This window comes from Budorcas taxicolor, chromosome Y, assembly GCF_023091745.1.
Source record: "Budorcas taxicolor isolate Tak-1 chromosome Y, Takin1.1, whole genome shotgun sequence".
In the NCBI taxonomy this organism is placed as follows: domain Eukaryota; kingdom Metazoa; phylum Chordata; class Mammalia; order Artiodactyla; family Bovidae; genus Budorcas; species Budorcas taxicolor.
Window position 1 is genome coordinate 11,264,769 of NC_068936.1, and position 7,992 is coordinate 11,272,760.

At 52.0% G+C, this 7,992-nt stretch overlaps 1 pseudogene; it reads left to right on the forward strand.

Moving 5' to 3' along the window:
• The first annotated feature begins 1,041 nt into the window (after positions 1-1,041).
• On the forward strand, positions 1,042-3,098 carry LOC128071011 (testis-specific Y-encoded protein 1-like; annotated as a pseudogene).
• The last annotated feature ends 4,894 nt before the right edge of the window (positions 3,099-7,992 follow it).

Here is a 7,992-nt window from a genome sequence, read left to right on the forward strand (position 1 = left end):
CTCAGGAGGAGAAGGGCTTGCCTTCACTCCAAGGATAAGCTTCTCCTATAAGCGCTGGTGTCCATAGAGTGGCAAATGGCAACAGCACCACTTAAAGAGAAGGAGACACACAGACACCAGCCCTGGAACACACAAGGAAGGATTGCTCCAAACAGTGCTATGCCAAAGCAGAGACAAAGAGACAAAGAGAGAGCTCTATACCCTAGGGTCCTGGTGTCCCTGAACAATGGAGATCAACGTGGCAAACGGTGGGGTTTCTCCCTACTCCCCTAGCATCCGGCCAGCAACAGTCTGTCTGTCCCATGGAGAAAAGTATCCAGCCACTTGGCACCCCTGTGTATCCTCTGGATACTCAGGGAGAGCTCCCAGATATTGAAGGTCCTGTGGGACACAGGAGTGTGCTGTTTGGATTGTGGATCAGGAAACCGTGGCTGGAATTTCCAGAACCAGATCAATGACAGTGCCTGAGGTAGCGGCAGATGCAAAACCTGCTAGCTCTCTGGATCAGAGTCTGGCCACATAGTGGAGCTGGATCCCAGGAACCACGGAAGATGCCATCCGGTCTAGGGGCGTGTCCATCGTGTGCTGTCCACCACCCTCTCGGCCACTGATCTAGATTTGGGTCAGCTGCCTGTGCGTGGCTCACAGCCTAGGGCCCCGCCTGTATGGCTGATGTCCCAGGGCCCGTTCACCCTGTCCTGGGCTGCCACCGTCCGTTTCTATAGTTCAGGCCACCCACCCCCCCGGCCCCCACACACACACGCGAGCCATAGCCTCTGAAGCATGCCCCACACTCCCCACAGCAAAAACGCTAGTGGGCCCCACAGGATTACTGCACCCTGGGCCGCCATTGCTCACCACTTGCTGTGGTGCTATTATGTCCTGTCCCTTAGCGTCTGACCCAGGCTGGGGTCATGGCCAGAGCCAAGAGGAGGATGAGAGGAATGCGGGAGCGTCCTGGGACCCCAGACCTCCTTAGCTGTGAGCTCCTTAGGTGCTCAGGGGGATGGGGCCCCGTGGCCTGTCCTGGTGATGCTGCGCATGGCTGGGACGTTGCAGCCACCAGTGGCCACGCCAGGCAAAGATGCCACCCTCTTCAGAGTGGAGGCAGGAGAGGACGGTGAGGCCCAGGTGGACGGAGTCGTGGCAGGGATCAGACGGGGTTTCCAGCTGCTTCCAGAGGACATCACTGAGGATGTGGAGGTTGTGCCGCATGAGTAACAGCGACAGGGGTCCTCCCTGGAGCTGGAGGAGAAGACGGTGGAGGAGCAGTGCCAGGAAAGGCCTGGAGGCCCGAGTGAGCTCCCGGCACTAGATGTGATGCAGGCACTGGCGACCCTGCAAGTGGAACTGAGCTCTGAGCCTGAGAAAACCTACAGGGCCTACGTTTGGTTCATGTGCAAGAGCCATGAGAGGAGGAAGCAGGACTTGGCTCAGAAGAGTGCCATCATCCAGGGCATCCCTGACTTCTGGGCCAACGTGGTATCCTTCCTGCTACTCCTTGTGGTCCGCTGCTCAGGAGGAGGGGGAGGTGCAGAGGCAGGAGCAGGAGGAGGGGTGGAGGCGAGGGGGCAGGATGGTGGACCCTGAAGGAAGTGTGGTACTGGGCAATTGGCAGGCTCCAAAGGCACAGCTGAGTAGAGTCCGGGCAGGGCCACACCTGTAAGTGTCGCAGCCATGACCCTGTGTGTCTACTTCAGGCCTGCATCTGAGGAGGAACAGCCTCTAAGTCAGAAATGACCAGAGACAGTACACCAGAGCCGCCTTAGCTGACAGTTATTGTTGTCAAGGTGAATGATTCCTTAAATAACTGAGATATGGGAGTCACACACACACACGCACACACACACACACACAGAAACCCACAGAACATATGTAGACATACACTAGCCAACCCCAACCCCTTTGCTTTCAGACATGGTTTGTCACAACGATTGTTAGTCCTACCATGTAGGCAGTGACATGCCACTACCCAGCATACACAGGTCTGGGAAATAATAGCTATCAGAAACAGCCCCTGCCTGGGGAATGCAGACCACCTCAGATACAGAACACCACCAGGAACACAGAGCCATGAGCTTGTCTGATGGTATGGCAGGGCCTGAGCTCATCAGTAGTGGCTGGGTAAGCAGAAGTGCCCAGCATCCTTGAAGATGCCTCTTCCCGTGTCCTTCTTCCACCCCAGACTAGGGCTGATGCGCCTGGCTCTTCTGGGCCCAGCATGTGGCATAAATGGCTCCTTGACCTCAAGCAGATTATGAACCACCCTCAAGTTCCTGTCATGATCAGCGACCAAGATAAAGACTTTCTCAGCTACATGATCGACTTGAATGTCAGTGAGGGAGACTGAGGACAGCTGGGCATGGGACTTGGTGGGGTGTGGGAGGATCATGTTATCCATGTCCTACACTGTGAGAGTTTGGAGAGGCTTCGTGGAAGCTGTTAACGCCTGCCTGGGAGGCAAGCTGAGGACCCTAGAAGCTTGCACCTTTTCCCTCCTCCCTGTCCTAGCAGGTACAGGTGCGAGCCGTCCACGGTCATGCAGCAAGCTGATCTTTTCCTTTCGAGACCACCCCTATTTCTTGAAAAGAGTGATCATAAAGGAGTATTACCTTGACATCACTGGTAACACGTGAGTCCGGGAATGATGATTGTGGGTGTGCAGGGGTGTGGATGATCCACCTCTGGGATCCACACCCATCTCCCCTCTCTTCCTGCAGGGTATAGGGGACATCGTTCCACTCCAGTCCGTTGGTTCTGGGACTTTGAACAGGGAGCACCAGCTGCAGGCTGGACACCAGGAGCCTTAACTTTCTCAACTGGTTGTCAGGCCACAACTGCCCAGAATCAAACAGGATTGCTGAGGTGGTATTGTTTTGGTCCTGCATACAGTTGATGATTGTTGTTGGAGTTCTTGGCTGCTCGTGTGAGGGTTCAGATCCTGGTCAGCCCAGGGATAAGCTTGCTCAGCAGCAAAGTGTTGCCAGCAGATTATCAGCGAAGATCAGTGGGATGATCTCCTGAAGGACTACCCCAGGAGAGAAGATTTTTCCATGACAGAAACACGTGTGGTGAAGGGGTCTGGAGGTGGGCCATGAAGGGACAGCCTTGTGCTAGCCGGGACACTGTCCTTTCCCAAATGGGCTTGCTCAGTCTCATGCACGCTGGCTGCGGAGTCTGAATTTGGGCCACGCATGTAGCAAGTGGCCTGCTGAGACTGGGGGCTTGGGGATTCAGTGTGTCTGTGAGTGAAGCAAGTCCCCTCAAATCAGTTGTGGTTGCAGAGTTGAGAGTGCTAGGTGATACTATTAGAGGCAGGGTGAATTAAGTTCCTTTGTCAGAATCATCCTTCCATGGGTCCTTCCATCTCCTGGCCTCCTGTTGCTCACTGAGTTTGAGATTGCCTGTGCCTTACACTCCCGCCCCTTACCCTGGGAAGGCCTAAAATTGCAAGGGCGTCCTCTCCGGGGTCCCAGTGCACCTGTGTGCTGACTTTGGGATCTTCTGTGAAATTCCACATCCACCACTTGGTGGCTCAGCACCACCACACATGCTGCGCTGGAAGCGGCTTCAGGCTGCCTTGGGAAAATACGGAAGAATTCGTGGAGAAGGTGAACAGGGAGCCCCAAGGGCAGGACATGGTGCCTACTGTCGCCATCTCCGCCATTGCTGGCCTCGGTCGCCTTCACCTCCTGAAACACCTATGTTCGTTATTTGCATTTGTGTCCCCGTGCTGAGCGTGTGTGTGTATACACACGTGCTTATTTGTGCTGCCTGTGTGTGTGTGTGTGTGTGTCCAGCCCAGGGCAGAGGCAGAGATGAAGGCAGCAGGAGAGGAGGTGCTGAGCAACCAGAAGAGGAATCATGAGGCGACCAGGCTGAAGGTGGTCAGTCGCCGTATCTCTGCACTGACCCTGCCCAGGATGGGAACGAGGAAAGGATGGCCAGTGATAACTCCAGACTGTGGCTCCAGATATCTGCAATTAGACCAGATACAAAACATGCTCATCAGTTCTACCGTGTTGTTGTGTGTGTTTGGATCAGGAAAAGGGTTTCACGGTCTAAGGATTCACACAGAGCAAATCACGTGGGGTGGGGCTTTGAAACCACTGCCTGTGGAGCCCTCAGTGTGTGGGGCCACGGGCTGGCCTCTGGAAATGATGGACGTGCCTATGGCAAGACCCGGGATGGTGAGGCTAAGGTTCTGCTGAGATGGGCAGAGAGCTGAAGGAGAAAGAGTCACAGATTGCCTGCTGCACTGGAGACTTGTTCCACACACATGTGACAAGGAGAACTGGGAAGGTCCTGGGCCAGTGCTGCCCCAGATCAGCCCAGCAGCCAGCACACGCCCTCCCTGAGGGTGGCACACACTGGCACGGTATGACACAAAACATGAGATGTGCTAAAGTATGCTGTATCTGCAAAACCACAGGCATCCTAGGAGAGACATGCTGTGAGCGTGGCATGCCTCCAGGCACTTCCAGCCTGCCTCCCTGGCAGTGCCCAAAGGCGAGGAAAGCGCAAGTGGCCTTACCTGTGTGACCCTATGCCGGGATATGCCTGTGAGGGAGGGAACAGAGAAAAGACAAGGGCGGTGGGTAAACTGCATGTCCCAAGGGACCCCAGGAGAGGGAGACAGAGAAGCCCCTGGCACAGTTCAGGGCCTGCTGGTTTTCAGGGTCCAGACTCTAGGCAGTAGCGGTCCTGCCAAAGATACCCCATGGTCCATGCTGAAAGTTCTGACATGAATTCCTTCTTTTCTTTGGGGTCTTGCCCCTGGCTTTGGGGGCCTGAAGGGCAAAGGTGCACGTCTGCACCTGAAGGAGGATTCTGGTAGTCTTGCTCAAGCAGAGTCTCTGATTGTGTTGTAGGGGATCTGCACCCAGGTGACACTCAGAGGGATGCTGCCTTCCAGGTGACCGTCTTGGATGTCCCTGGGCCCAACCGGGCACTGGCTGCCTTGGCAACAGGTGCTGTGTAGGGAAGCAGGGATGCATGACTGTAGGGAGTCCGACCTGGGCCTAATGAGAGCAACTGAAACAGAGCCTTGGCATTTAGCAAATCACTGAGGCATGGGTGGTTCAAGCCCTCTTGGTCCATTTCAGATAGTAACACTGCTTTCTGTCCAACGGAGGCATTAGCTCTGGGCCCAGAAACTGCAGGTTTCCCCGGGCATCATCCGTTGGGGGACTCCATGTGCATGGGTAGTGTTAAACACAAAGGAAGATGTGTAGGGATGCCACCTTACTTTTATGGCCTCCAGTTCCATTCTTGGTATCGGAAGAGACCCTGTATCCATGTGCACCTTCTTCACAACCTTGCATCAGACCCAGGCCTGTCACAGTCTCTGGGGGCTTTTGGAGGCTCAGGCGTTTCTGGCCTTTTCCTGCTACGTGGAGATAGCACGTGGGGGCACAGGCAGATGGTGCACACAGAACGCTACACAGATAGGAAGAACAGGGGGCCTCATTCAGAATGCTGGGGGCTGTAACGGGTGGTAGGCTAGCAAGAGGGGCACAACATTGACAAGGAATGACCTAGAGAGGGGCACACCGAGAAAGCAGTTCTTCAAGTCAGCTGAGCTCAGAGGTCCTTGTTTTCTGGTCCCCTGAAGGAATGCACAGGCAATGGATCAGGCCAACGTGACTGGTACTGTGAAGCTGTCCAAGGTGATGGGAGAATGCAGAAGGCAGGCACATGTTATACAGCTGTTCATGCCAAGAACTTCCAACCCTGCCCGCTGCTCTGCAGGCCAGTCCCTGTCAATAGCAAATGCCAAGGTTTTGGAACCTTTGAGGATAAGGCACAGAGGTAGAAGTGTAACATGACATGATCGATGAGCAAGTGAGAAAACAAGGACAAAGAAATGTGGGTGCTTACCAAAATTCACGTTCCTGAAAAAGAAAGCTTGTACTTCGGCATATGGACAGGTTTCCTCTCAGCGATGTTACTGTGTACACACATATGTTTGTGCACATGTGCGCGCAGAAATTTGAGTGCTTACCAAAATTCATGTTCCTGGAAAAGAAAACTGTACTTCTGCATATGGACAGGTTTCCTCTCAGTGATGTTACTGTGTTCACCCATACATTTGTGCACATGTGCGTGCAGACATTTGAGTGCTTGCCAAAATTCATGTTCCTGGAGAAGAAAACTTGTACTTCTGCATATGGACAAGTTTCCTCTCGGGGATGTTACTGTGTACACGTGTATGTTTGTGCACATGTGTGCGTAGAAATTTGAGTGCTTATCAAAATTCATGTTCCTGGAAAAGAAAGCTTGTACTTCTGCATATGGACAAGTTTCCTCTCAGCGATGTTACTGTGTACACATGTATGTTTCTGCACATTTGCAGGCAGAAATCCCTGCCAGTTCGCTTGAGAGTATGAGCTATTGCAACTGACCTAGCCAGGTGATAGAAGTTGGACAGCAAAAACATGAAGTTCTTAGGGAAAGGTACATAGTCTCTGGCCAGCAGAAGCACTGAAGCCAGGGAATCGCTCCCCGTTATCTCACTGAGCAAACACGTTCTAAGTGGAATCACAGTCGTGCAGCTAGAATGCCTGGCAGAAAGGAGAGGCAGGAGGAAAGAGCCTGGGGAGTGTGAAGAGGAAAGTCCACTACACCTGCAGTTTATGAAAACTAGAAAATGTACCTAATGTGCTGGGAGGACAAACTGTACTTAATTAATTGACTTATCTAAGAGGATTTCCATCCAAACAGCCAAAAGTGCTTCCTGGTCTCTTCTTGCTGCCTGTAGTAAAACATGAAGGGAATTTTTCTAAAAATTTGGCAATTTTTCAGTCTTTTAAGACGACAGAAGATGTTAAAGTTAATGACTCTCAAGCAAGATCATATCCAGGGCATTGAGATTAGGTGGTCTAAATATAACATTTTACACCACCAACAGGCCAGTTCTTCTTCATATTATTTTTTATAAACAAAGGTGTTCTAAAGGTGAGTGTGACTGTAAAATTGTTTGGTAAGCCTCAGAAAGCTGGAAGGGGATGCCTCATGGCATTATTTAGTCAGGCCAATACCCTCCAAAGAGTTTAGGGGTGTCACTCCGAGATCCTTTCAGTCACACAATAAGACTTCTACCAAGGTTCAGGGTGTTATCCCTCAGCTATCTCAGCAGAAAACCAAGACAGAGTAAGCCTTATTATGAAGACATGTGTGATTGTGGCTTTGGAGTGGGGTGCTTTGCCATGAACACCAGTAAGAGTATCAGGAGACACACCAAGGTTTTAAGATAACATATTTAAGTTCAGCTCGGACTGCAAGGACCAGCAATAGTACAAAATAGGAGCTCTGGACTTCTACCTTCTACAAGCAGGAAGCAGGCTAGGGAGACTGTTTCATGTAACCATATACTAGCCACCTTTCACGCAACGGCATCACGTCAGGGGGTAGAGTTAAAAATTCAGAGACTGAAGCCGAGGAAGTTTCCAGGCCTTAAATACTAATCAAAGGACTGCCCACAAGAACCCATGGGATTTCACAACTGCTACTACTGACTCCCATCTCCCCTCCCCTTTCTGGAACAGGAGTGTCTATGAAGGTTATCTATGCCCCAACATACCACCACTGTATGTCGGCTGTGAAAGGGAGCAGATTTACTCATCTCTTTTGCTCACACATCCTCCGGTCTAGAGGAACTACACTTGTATAATTTGAACTGATGTGTTGGAGACTTGAGAGGCTCTTGGACTGCAAGGAGATCAAACCAGTCAATCCTAAAGTAGATCTCTCCTGCATATTCATTCGAAGGACTGATGCTGAAGCTGAAGCTCCAACACTTGGGCTACCTGATGCGAATAACTGACTCTTTGGAAGAGACCGTGATGCGGAAAAAAATGAAGGTAGGAGAAGGGGACAGCAGAGGATGGGATTGTTGGATAGCATCATCGACTCAATGGACTTGAGTCTGAGCAAGCTCCTGGAGTTGACGGACAGGGGAGCCTGCAGGGCTGCAGTCCATGGGGTTGCAAA